General features: G+C 42.1%; 1 long non-coding RNA gene across 1 annotated transcript in view; it reads right to left on the bottom strand.

Moving 5' to 3' along the window:
- Positions 1–1,052: 1,052 nt before the first annotated feature.
- LOC144297952 (uncharacterized) overlaps positions 1,053–13,280 on the bottom strand; it is a 129,895-nt gene continuing 117,667 nt past the window's right edge. The window contains exon 5 of the long non-coding RNA XR_013364905.1: positions 1,053–1,854. This is a non-coding gene — a long non-coding RNA (uncharacterized LOC144297952). The remainder of the gene's footprint in view (positions 1,855–13,280) is intronic.

The raw sequence follows: 13,280 nt of genomic DNA, 5'->3' as shown, positions 1-13,280 counted from the left end.
GCGATAGCAAAGCAACAATTAGAGCAAGTGATGCTTGTCTCTTCATTGGGAGAAATATCTGCAAGGCAGCTCTGTCATAACTTTAATTTGAGACCTGCCTGGCTGTCCTGATGAGAACCATCTTAGCGAACTGGTAAAATTTTCATTACATTCTATTGTAAAAATGTATAGCAAGTTTCCTGCTCAGCTATGCATAATCAGATGAGGAACACCCTCACTGCAATAGACCTGAACATGCATAAAAATGTTGCCTTCTCAGAAAAATAGCATGCTAAATGAAGGGGTTTACATCCGTGCTAGATAGATGGAGAGAGCCATTGGTTTAACAGATGGAGTGTATCTTCTATTATAAATTATCATGGTAGCCAGAATAATGGACCTTTCTCTCAAAATGTCCACATCCTAATCCCTAGGACCTGTGGATATGTTACCCTGCATAGCAAAAAGGGGATTTGCAGGTGTGATTAAATTAAGGTTCTTGAGATGTGGCATTATCCTGATTATCTGGGTAGGTCCAACCTAATTACATGGATCCTTAAAATCATACAAACTTTCCCTGCTGCAGTCAGAGGGAAATATGACTACAGAAGAATGGTCAAAGATGTGTAATCTTGCTGGCTTTGAAGATGGATAAAGGGGCCAAAAGGAATGTGGCTGGCTTCTAGAAGCTGGTAGAGACAGAAGAAAACAGATTCTCTTCTAGAACCTCCAGAAAGGATGGCTACACTGCTGACATCTTAATTTTAGCTCCATAAGACCTGGGTCAGACTTCTGACCTCCAGAACTGTAAGATAATAAGTTGGTATTGTTTTAAGCCACCAAATCCAGTGATTTGTTGCAGTAGCAACAGAAAACTAATGATATTTATACAATTCCTGAAAAAAACCTTAAGAAAAAATATATTATGCTAAAGCTCATTTCTTCTCCCCCAAAATGTCAAGAAGTGTGGTTTTTCTTTTCTCCTTCATGTTATGGCCTCTCTTCTTTTTGTAAAAGAATAAAATATTCATTACAGTTGTACATCAGGTCCCCTTTAATCTGAACCCCCAGTGGCCTTCTCTGATCCAGTCCATCAACCATAATCATAATTCAACATGTATACATATCCATTTTAAAATATTAACTGTAAGTCCATAATCAATTTACAGCATTATTTTAGGTGCCTTTTTAAAATTTTTACATATAAGGTCATAGAATAAAGGGTTGTTTGACAAGAGCTGGAAAACTAAAGACACAAAAGCCACTACCAAAGATGACACATCTTCAGAAAGAAAGAGGGGGGAAGATAAGCTTCTTGTCTTCTCCCTGTCTTCAGTGTACTGTCCCCTCCTATCTCCTACCCATACCTTCGATGGGTTGAACTGACCCAGAAGCCAGTTGGCTGGAAAGTCTGAGAAATGTAGCTTGCAGGAGGAGCCTTCTGCAATGCAGAGGAGAGCATAAGTGTGGAGAATGGATCAGAGAGCAAGCAGGCAAATGGCTGGCACATGGTTTGAGGGGTATATTCTGGATTTACAATGAAGTCCTTTAAAAAACAAACAATCTTTTGCTTTTCAGCTTTCCAGGGTGAAGAGCATATGTTTGTTTTATTGTTTGTGCCAAGGGATCTTTGAATGCTTAAAAGGAAAATCTGAAGGGAGTCTCTACCATGCAGGAGGGGACCTACTGGGCCAGGAGCCTCCCAGTTGGCAGGTCCCTTGCAGCTTGAGCCCATATTCACCATTTTGCTGCAATTGTATCTTCCAGCTTGAGTGGAAAGAAGCACTCTAGAGTGATGATGTCTGGAAAGTGGAAAAAATGAAACAAAGCAGAGTTTTCCCAGGGTTGCCAGTTGATTTCATTAAAATATCGGACCTGTATAATATTAAAATTAAAATTAAAAATTAACATTAAAAATAATCTAAAAAATTAACAAAACAGCAACCAAAGAAATATAATAAGGGAATATTTCTGGATATAATCTAGAACATCTAATATTTTGCATTAAATATTACCCCATTTTTTATTTTTTAGGAACTTATGTTTTATACCCTTAACTATAAGAGTATCAAATAAAGAACAAGCAGAAGGTTTGTTCATTGATCAAATAATGACATGAAAAATAAAAACTACTTAGATGGTTCTAGACTTTTATAAGAAGACTAACGTAAGAGGGGTTGCTGACACATTTCTTTAATGCTTTTTCCAGAGTACAGGTGCAAATCCTGAACACTGTCAGAACAAAACACCATGACTATAGGTTTGGTGAACTCTGCCTTACATAGGGTCTTCAAGTAGGGTCTTCAAATCACTGATTTGGTTACACAGAAACTGTAAACCAGCACTGTCCAAAGAAATATAATGTGAGCCATGTTTGAGAAAGTAAAAGGAAACATGTAAATTTTTAAAATACTTTTAGTGGGGCCTGGGTAGCTCAATTAATTGAGCCTCCAACTCTTGGTTTTGGCTCAGGTCATGATCTCAGGGTCATGAGATTGAGCCCTGCATCTGGCTGCGCGCTCAGTGTGGAGTGGACTTAAGATGGTCTGCTTCTCCCTGTGCCCCTCCCTTGACTCCCCACTCGCTCTCCCTCTTCCTGTGCCCCTCCCCTCCACTCTCTCAAATCTTTAAAACACTTTTAACTCACTATATCAAAAATATTTCAACATGTGGTCAATATAAAAATTAAACATTTTTGCTTCTTTTCAAATCTAATCTTTGAAATCTTATGTGTATTTTATGCTTATACCATATGTCAATTCAGATACTACATTTTTATCAGAAATACTGGATCAGTATTTAGATTTACAAAGTACAGTAGGTAAGAAAAATTCATATACTCGAGTTGTTCCAAGCATGCATAAAAATATTTTCCAATAACTAAATCAGATATGCACTTTAATTTTTTACTGAAATTAAATAAATAAATAATTCAGCTTCCAACTCACAATGGCTACATTTGCTGTGCTCAGTAGACAGCGATGGTTCACGGCTACCACACTGAACAGCAAAACACTGCCACAGCTGTTGGAACATGTGAGATTTTTCCACTTTCAAACTTTTGTATGCTGATTTTCTATGTGACCCGTTTTCTCTTTAAAATGATGAGCCTACAGCCTTTAAATGAAAAGGAACTGTTCTTGGTATTGGTGTCAATAAGGAATTGAAGGTTCAAGGAACAAAGCTCCATGTAAGAATAGGTGGATGTTGGTGGAAGCTTCAGAGAAAGGAAATCAGCCTAACTTTCCAAGATCTGTTGCAGAAAGGACAGAGGCTCCCAGGGCAGCAGAATGGTCCAGAAAAGTGATCTGTACACTTTTAGACAGGGCGGTTTGCCATAAATGACAGAAATTTGATTCAAACTGGCTTTGACAGTGAACGTTCTTTATTGGCTCAAGTAACTAAGAAGTCTGCAGGCTCTGTAATGAGAAGCTCAAGTATGGCTAAATCCAGGGCCTCAGGAGGTGCTTGGGTGGCTCAGTCAGTTAAGGGTCTTCCTTTGGCTCAGGTCATGATCCCAGCGATCTGAAGCTGAGCCCCAGGCACCCTGCTCAGCAGGGAGTGTGCTTCTCCCTCTCCCTCTGAGGTTCCCTCTGCTTGTGCTCTCTGGCCATGTGCTGTCAAATAAATAAATCTTTAAAAACAACACAACAACAACAACCAAAATCCAGGCACTCAAATAACATCATTAGGAATTTATTTCTTTCAGTCCCCCAGCATCAGTGCCCCCTGGGTTACTTTAAATCTCAGAGTTTCTCCAACCATGGCAAGATGGCCACCAGCTATCCCAGCTTTAACATCCCTACCAGAAAGAGCAGGCCTAAAAGCCTGAACAAAAGTCTGGATGGTGGATGCTGATTTCTCACCTAGTCCCCAGGCCTGATTGATTGTCCAGCCTTGGAGATAAAGGGTCAGACCCGCTTTTCAAATCACATGCTTTAGATGAGGGACAGTGATTCTCCCAAGGGAAAAATCCAGTTGCTGTAGCTAGGGAAGAGAAGGGCCGTCAGGCAGGAAAAAATCCCTTTTTGTCAAATCAAAAATCTTAGCAATGAGGCTCTTTGGTTCTCCAAAATGGATTACGGTTAGAATTCATGTGGCTTCATGAAGAAGATGGCATCATCTGCCAAGTGCCTCTTCTCCTTTTGCCATTAGTCATGTGAAAATCTGTACCTTTTCCAAGCTACTCAACCTTGAAGAAGTTGTTTCAACTCACTCTGCTTTCGGGTTTCCCTCTGTGAAAGAGGATCAAGAATAGGACTTACCGGGGAGGAGGGGCAAGATGGCAGAAGAGTAGGGTCCCCAAGTCACCTGTCCCCACCAAATTACCTAGATAACCTTCAAATCATCCTGAAAAATCTACGAATTCGGCCTGAGATTTAAAGAGACACCAGCTGGAATGCTACAGGGAGAAGAGTTCGCGCTTCTATCAAGGTAGAAAGACGGGGAAAAAGAAATAAAGAAACAAAAGGCCTCCAAGGGGGAGGGGCCCCGCGAGGAGCCGGGCTGAGGCCGGGGCAGGTACCCCCAGGACAGGAGAGCCCCGTCCCGGAGGAGCAGGAGCTGCACCGACCTTCCCGGGCGGAAAGGGGCTCCAGGGAGGTGGAGCAGGACCCAGGGGGGCGGGGGTGACCTCGGGCTCCCCGGGACACTAACAGACACCTGCGCCCCGGGAGAGTGCGCCGAGCTCCCTAAGGGCTGCAGCGCACACGGGGGGACCCGGAGCAGCTCGGGGGGCTCGGGGGCGGCTCCGCGGAGGGGGCTGCGGGGGGGAGCAGCTCGGGGGGGCTCGGGGGCGGCTCCGCGGAGGGGGTTGCGGGGCGGGAGCAGCTCGGGGGGCTCGGGCGGCGGCTCCGCGGAGGGGGTTGCGCGGCCCGGGGGCGCAAATCCAACAGCGCAGGCCCCGGAGCACAGGACCCGGGACACAGCCCAGGATCCGGCCTCCCCCGGGACAGGCAGAGGCCGGGAGGGCCCAGGACAGCGAGGACGCTCCTGCCCCAGCTGAGCACATCAGCGGCCCCACCCGGAGCCTCCAGGCCCTGCAGACGGAGAGCTCTGGAGTTACTGCGGGGGCTGACTCCAGGGCTCCAGGGCTGGCCCCGCCACTGGGGCTGTTCCTCCTGGAGCCTCACGGGGTAAACAATCCCCACTGAGCCCTGCACCAGGCAGGGGCACAGCAGCTCCCCCAAGTGCTAACACCTGAGAATCAGCACAACAGGCCCCTCCCCCAGAAGACCAGCGAGACGGACAAGTTCCAGGGGAAGTCAAGGGACTTAAAAGTACACAGAATCAGAAGATACTCCCCCGTGTGTGTGTTTTTTGTTTTTGCTTTTTGATTTCTGTTTGCTTCCCCTCCCACCCTTTTTTTCCCCTTTCTTTCTTTTTCTTTCTCTTTCTCTTCTTTTTTTCTTCCTTTTTTCTTTTTCTCTTTTCTTTCCTTCTTTCTCTCCTCTCTTCTTCTCCTTTTCCCCAATACAACTTGTTTTTGGCCACTCTGCACTGAGCAAAATGACTAGAAGGAAAACCTCACCTCAAAGGAAAGAATCAGAAACAGTCGTCTCTCCCACAGAGTTACAAAATCTGGATTACAATTCAATGTCAGAAAGCCAATTCAGAAGCACTATTATAAAGCTACATGTGGCTCTAGAAAAAAGCATAAAGGACTCAAGAGACTTCATGACTGCAGAATTTAGATCTAATCAGGCAGAAATTAAAAATCAACTGAATGAGATGCAATCCAAACTAGAAGTCCTAACGACGAGGGTTAACGAGGTGGAAGAACGAGTGAGTGACATAGAAGACAAGTTGATGGCAAAGAGGGAAACAGGAAAAAAGAGACAAACAATTAAAAGACCATGAGGATAGATTAAGGGAAATAAACGACAGCCTGAGGAAGAAAATCCTACGTTTAATTGGGGTTCCCGAGGGCGCCGAAAGGGACAGAGGTCCAGAATATGTATTTGAACAAATCATAGCTGAAAACTTTCCTAATCTGGGAAGGGAAACAGGCATCCAGATCCAGGAAATAGAGAGATTCCCCCCCTTAAATCAATAAAAACCGTTCAACACCTCGACATTTAATAGTGAAGCTTGCAAATTCCAAAGATAAAGAGAAGATCCTTAAAGCAGCAAGAGACAAGAAATCCCTGACTTTTATGGGGAGGAGTATTAGGGTAACAGCAGACCTCTCCACAGAGACCTGGCAGGCCAGAAAGGGCTGGCAGGATATATTCAGGTTCCTAAAGGAGAAAAACGTGCAACCAAGAATACTTTATCCAGCAAGGCTCTCATTCAGAATGGAAGGAGAGATAAAGAGCTTCCAGACAGGCAGGAACTGAAAGAATATGTGACCTCCAAACCAGCTCTGCAAGAAATTTTAAGGGGGACTCTTAAAATTCCCCTTTAAGAAGAAGTTCAGTGGAACAGTCCACAAAAACAAGGACTGAATAGATATCATGATGACACTAAACTCATATCTCTCAATAGCAACTCTGAACGTGAGCAGGCTTAATGACCCCATCAAAAGGCGCAGGGTTTCAGACTGGATAAAAAAGCAGGACCCATCTATTTGCTGTCTACAAGAGACTCATTTTAGACAGAAGGACACCTACAGCCTGAAAATAAAAGGTTGGAGAACCATTTACCATTCGAATGGTCCTCAAAAGAAAGCAGGGGTAGCCATCCTTGTATCAGATAAACTAAAATTTACCCCGAAGACTGTAGTGAGAGATGAAGAGGGACACTATCTCATACTTAAAGGATCTATCCAACAAGAGGACTTAACAATCCTCAATATATATGCCCCAAATGTGGGAGCTGCCAAATATATCAATCAATTAATAACCAAAGTTAAGATATACTTAGATAATAATACACTTATACTTGGTGACTTCAATCTAGCACTTTCTACACTCAATCGTACACTCGATAGGTATTCTCAACATCTCCAAAGGAACGAGAGCTTTAAATGATACACTGGACCAGATGGATTTCATAGATATCTACAGAACTTTACATCCAAACTCAACTGAATACACATTCTTCTCAAGTGCACATGGAACTTTCTCCAGACCACATACTGGGTCACAAATCGGGTCTGAACCGATACCAAAAGATTGGGATCGTCCCCTGCATATTCTCAGACCATAACGCCTTGAAATTAGAACTAAATCACAACAAGAAGTTTGGAAGGACCTCAAACACATGGAGGTTAAGGACCATCCTGCTAAAAGATGAAAGGGTCAACCAGGAAATTAAGGAAGAATTAAAAAGATTCATGGAAACTAATGAGAATGAAGATACAACTGTTCAAAATCTTTGGGATGCAGCAAAAGCAGTCCTGAAGGCGAAATACATTGCAATACAAGCATCCATTCAAAAACTGGAAAGAACTCGAATACAAAAGCTAACCTTACACCAAAAGGAGCTAGAGAAAAAACAGCAAATAGATCCTACACCCAGCAGAAGAAGAGAGTTAATAAAGATTCAAGCAGAACTCAACGAAATCGAGACCAGAAGAACTGTGGAACAGATCAACAAAACCAGGAGTTGATTCTTTGAAAGAATTAATAATATAGATAAACCATTAGCCAGCCTTATTAAAAAGAAGAGAGAGAAGACTCAAATTAATAAAATCATGAATGAGAAAGGAGAGATCACTACCAACACCAAGGAAATACAAACGATTTTAAAAACATATTATGAACAGCTATACGCCAATAAATTAGGCAATCTAGAAGAAATGGACACATTCCTGGAAAGCCACAACTACCAAAACTGGAACAGGAAGAAATAGAAAACCTGAACAGGCCAATAACAAGGGAGGAAATTGAAGCAGTCATCAAAAACCTCCCAAGACACAAAAGTCCAGGGCCAGATGGCTTCCCAGGGGAATTCTATCAAACATTTAAAGAAGAAACCATACCTATTCTACTAAAGCTGTTTGGAAAGATAGAAAGAGATGGAGTACTTCCAAATTCGTTTTATGAGGCCAGCATCATCTTAATTCCAAAACCAGACAAAGACCCCACCAAAAAGGGGATATCAGACCAATATCCCTGAGGAACATGGATGCAAAAATTCTCAACAAGATACTAGCCAATAGGATCCAACAATACATTAAGAAAATTATTCACCATGACCAAGTAGGATTTATTCCCAGGACACAAGGCTGGTTCAACACTTGTAAAACAATCAATGTGATTGATCATATCAGCAAGAGAAAAAACAAGAACCATATGATCCTCTCAATAGATGCAGAGAAAGCATTTGACAAAATACAGCATCCATTCCTGATCAAGACTCTTCGGAGTGTTGGGATAGAGGAATATTCCTCAACATCTTAAAAGCCATCTACGAAAAGCTCACAGCAAATATCATTCTCAATGGGGAAGCACTGGGAGCCTTTCCCCTAAGATCAGGAACAAGACAGGGATGTCCACTCTCACCACTGCTATTCAACATAGTACTGGAAGTCCTAGCCTCAGCAACAAAAAGACATTAAAGGCATTCAAATTGGCAAAGAAGAAGTCAAACTCTCCCTCTTCGTCGATGACATGATAATCTACATAGAAAACCCAAAAGTCTCCACCCCAAGATTGCTAGAACTCATACAGCAATTCGGTAGCGTGGCAGGATACAAAATCAATGCCCAGAAGTCAGTGGCATTTCTATACACTAACAATGAGACTGAAGAAAGAGAAATTAAGGAGTCAATCCCATTTACAATTGCACCCAAAAGCATAAGATACCTAGGAATAAACCTAACCAAAGAGGTAAAGGATCTATACCCTAAAAACTACAGAACACTTCTGAAAGAAATTGAGGAAGACACAAAGAGATGGAAAAATATTCCATGCTCATGGATTGGCAGAATTAATATTGTGAAAATGTCAATGTTACCCAGGGCAATATACACGTTTAATGCAATCCCTATCAAAATACCATGGACTTTCTTCAGAGAGTTAGAACAAATTATTTTAAGATTTGTGTGGAATCAGAAAAGACCCCGAATAGCCAGGGGAATTTTAAAAAAGAAAACCATATCTGGGGGCATCACAATGCCAGATTTCAGGTTGTACTACAAAGCTGTGGTCATCAAGACAGTGTGGTACTGGCACAAAAACAAGGACACATAGATCAATGGAACAGAATAGAGAACCCAGAAGTGGACCCTGAACTTTACGGTCAACTAATATTCGATAAAAGAGGAAAGACTATCCATTGGAAGAAAGACAGTCTCTTCAATAAATGGTGCTGGGAAAATTGGACATCCACATGCAGAAGAATGAAACTAGACCACTCTCTTGCACCATACACAAAGATAAACTCAAAATGGATGAAAGATCTAAATGTGAGACAAGATTCCATCAAAATCCTAGAGGAGAACACAGGCAACACCCTTTTTGAACTCAGCCACAGTAACTTCATGCAAGATACATCCACGAAGGCAAAAGAAACAAAAGCAAAAATGAACTAGTGGGACTTCATCCAGATAAGAAGCTTTTTCACAGCAAAGGATACAATCAACAAAACTGAAAGACAACCTACAGAATGGGAGAAGATATTTGCAAATGACATATCAGATAAAGGGCTAGTTTCCAAGATCTATAAAGAACTTATTAAACTCAACACCAAAGAAACAAACAATCCAATCATGAAATGGGCAAATGACATGAACAGAAATCTCACAGAGGAAGACATAGACATGGCCAACATGCATATGAGAAAATGCTCCGCATCACTGGCCATCAGGGAAATACGAATCAAAACCTCAGTGAGATACCACCTCACACCAGTGAGAATGGGGAAAATTAACAAGGCAGGAAACCACAAATGTTGGAGAGGATGTGGAGAAGGGGGAACCCTCTTGCAGTGTTGGTGGGAATGTGAACTGGTGCAGCCATTCTGGAAAACTGTGTGGAGGTTCCTCAAAGAGTTAAAAATAGACCTGCCCTACGACCCAGCAATTGCACTGTTGGGGATTTACCCCAAAGATACAGATGCAGTGAAACGTGGGACACCTGCACCCCGATGTTTCTAGCAGCGATGTCCACAATAGCCAAACTGTGGAAGGAGCCTCGGTGTCCATCGAAAGATGAATGGAAAAAGATGTGGTCTATGTATACAATGGAATATTCCTCAGCCATTAGAAACGACAAATACCCACCATTTGCTTCGACGTGGATGGAACTGGAGGGTATTATGCTGAGTGAAGTAAGTCAGTCGGAGAAGGACAAACATTATATGGTCTCATTCATTTGGGGAATATAAATAATAGTGAAAGGGAATAGAAGGGAAGGGAGAAGAAATGTGTGGGAAATATCAGAAAGGGAGACAGAACATGAAGACTCCTAACTCTGGGAAACGAACTAGGGGTGGTGGAAAGGGAGGAGGGCGGGGGGTAGGGTGAATGGGTGACGGGCACTGAGGGGGGCACTTGATGGGATGAGCACTGGGTGTTATTCTGTATGTTGGCAAATTGAACACCAATAAAAAATAAATTTATTATAAAAATAAAAAAAAGAATAGGACTTACCTCATACATTTATAATAAAGATTAAAGAAGTTAATGTAAGCAAAGTGCTACCAATAGAGTCTCACAGATGACAAGTGCTGGATCATTCTTCCTCACTCCTGATCTAAATTTACACACCTAGGGTCACTTTACCAATTGGATTTACCTTCAGTAGGTCCTTGCCCATCACAGGCACATTTGCTACCAGCAAGGACACACATTCACACCCTAACTCCACCACCACTTGCCACACACAAAAAACAGTTTACCCAGAGGGGGTACGGGAACCGTCCCCATCCTTATCCCTACCCACCCCCATGTCCTTGCCCAAGTACTCTACAGTTCCTTCACAAAAAGTCTTGCTTTAGCCCCATGAGGCTTCTTTGGCCAGTGGAATACAGACAAAGTGGTAGTGTGCCAGAGTTGCAAGCCTGCACCTGATGCGGCAGCACATCTTTATTACCAACCTTGCATTCCTTGGCCAAACAACAATAAAAATGAGGCTGGACCCAAAAACCAAAAGCAGGGCAGCCCCGGTGGCTCAGTGCCGCCTTCAGCCCAGGGCGTGATCCTGGAGACCCGGGATCGAGTCCAGTCCCTGCATGGAGCCTGCTTCTTCTCCCTCTGCCTGTGTCTCTGCCTCTCTTTGTCTCTCATGAATAAATAAATAAAACCTTTAAAAAAAAAATAAACCCCTGTGAGATGACATGCTCATATTTCAAATGAAATGCATTCCTAATGGAAATGCCTATGACTACATGACAGTTTGACTAGGCTCTGGCTCAGTCTTTATATCAGAAAGGTGCTTAGGTTCCTCAGCCTGTACTGGAGGAACTGAGATAGAAGAAAACAAGGTGGGGAGGTGGAGGGAAGCAGTTATTTTACCTTGGATCAGTTCTATCTCTGTCTTGATCTATTTGGCTTAATAAAATCCAACCCACCCACCATTCTTAGCCTGATCCAAGCAGCTTTCTCAAAATCCAGCCAGAATAAAGCACTACTTTCTCTGAATCCCTAGAGTTGTTTTGGTCTATGTGTTGCCCCTCAATTGACACATCACACTCAGCCCTGCAGGAGTCCAGTGTTTATGTCTTATCTTTACAAGGATAGTGTCTTAATGGTCCCTCCAGAATCTCTTACAGAACCTAGTAGAGTTTCTCAGAACATATTAGACCTTTAGTAACTAGTAGTAACCATGAATTAAGTAAAATAAATATAAACTTTGCTGTATAGCATACCTAGAGCATCACATCCAGGTTTATGGCTGCATCTGGAAACCTAATTAGGGACTGGCAGCAAAAATAGTTCATCTTAGGATGACTTCTACTGCAGAGGAAGCAGATGAAGAGAGAAATGAGAAAGAAAGAACAATCCAAAGTCACCTCCAAAGAGACCAGAGCCTCTGTATAATTTATTCCCTCTTGGGAGCTTTCCTATCAGACGTTCTGATGATAAAGAGTCAGCCATCTGGCATGGTTTTGCATTTTTACCCTGTTCCTTAAAATATGTGTTAGATCATTTAGACTTTTAGCTTCCACTTTAGTTGAAAAGAAGAGGCACTCTCTAAGCTGGAAAGTGCTAGAACTCATTATTAAGGAGTGGGGTGTCTTAAACTGGGTCCCCCAGAAGTGGACCTTGAAACAAAGATTTGAATCCAAATGGTTTGTGAGGTGATTCTAGGAAACACAGTAGGAGAATATGGAAATGAGGCAATGAAGGAAAAGAAGCTAATACAGGTGTGTTGATGAATGAATTATGCCCATGGGCCACTGTAACTCAGCCCTGGTGGGGAGGTCTGTGTAGAACACACCTCCAACTTGTTCCTCACGGGTAAGGAGGAGCTGGGATATTACCCACTAATTCCCATTTATTATTGGTTAAGGGCTATTTGGGGGCATTAGTACTTTGGCACTCCCAGCCTGCCTCACTCATGACTGAGCATGCTCCTGTAGCCAAGAAAATCCTTAAGCAGAGAATCTGGGGTGCTTGCAGTAAGAAGCCATTGTCATGTACAGAAATCTTGACAGTATATGGGCAGGGCACCAATAGTGTCTGCTACAAAGAAAGAAGTAGAAGATGGAGGAATAGGGACTGGGGATGAAGACCCCAGGAATGAGGAGCACTCACTTGGGGCCGAGATCTGGATAGCCAAGGTGATATGCCAGTAATAAAGGTAGGTATTGCATTGAAATACCTGGGGAAGTCTGCCACACATCTCCCATTTATCTTTAGAATGTATTAAAAATCATAAGGGTCAAAACTCACATTTATTAACCCTCATGTCCTATATTGGGGAATGACAGAGTACATTCATACAGTAGAATATTCTGGAGCTATTTAAAATTGAAACTCTATGACCTATTAAAATCCAACCCAAAGAGCTTTCAATAACAAAGAAAAAACACTTATCATTTAATGTTAAGTAATTAAAAGAAAGCAAGATCCAACATTGTATATTCAGTAGGGTTTCCAGTGTGTATAAAAAAAAAGTGCTTATTCAGTGTTGGAAGAAAATATTATTTTTTAAAAGTCTTTGAGGAGTAGATTTACAGTTATTTTCCTCTGCTTCCTTATAATTTTTTAAACTTTACATATTTTCCACAATAAACATGTATTACTTTTATAACTTGATCATAGAATTCTTGAGAAAATATTATGTTAGTCATTTTCAATAATGAAAATGATTTTGCTGATTTGGTCCATCTGAGCCTCTGCTGTTAGATTCTTTTTAGGACTGTGCTCAAGGATACCAGCTCATGGGAGAGTAATATATTTAACTCTGTTC

This window comes from Canis aureus, chromosome 26 (assembly GCF_053574225.1).
Source record: "Canis aureus isolate CA01 chromosome 26, VMU_Caureus_v.1.0, whole genome shotgun sequence".
Classification (NCBI taxonomy): domain Eukaryota; kingdom Metazoa; phylum Chordata; class Mammalia; order Carnivora; family Canidae; genus Canis; species Canis aureus.
This window is presented reverse-complemented; position numbering and strand designations above follow the sequence as displayed.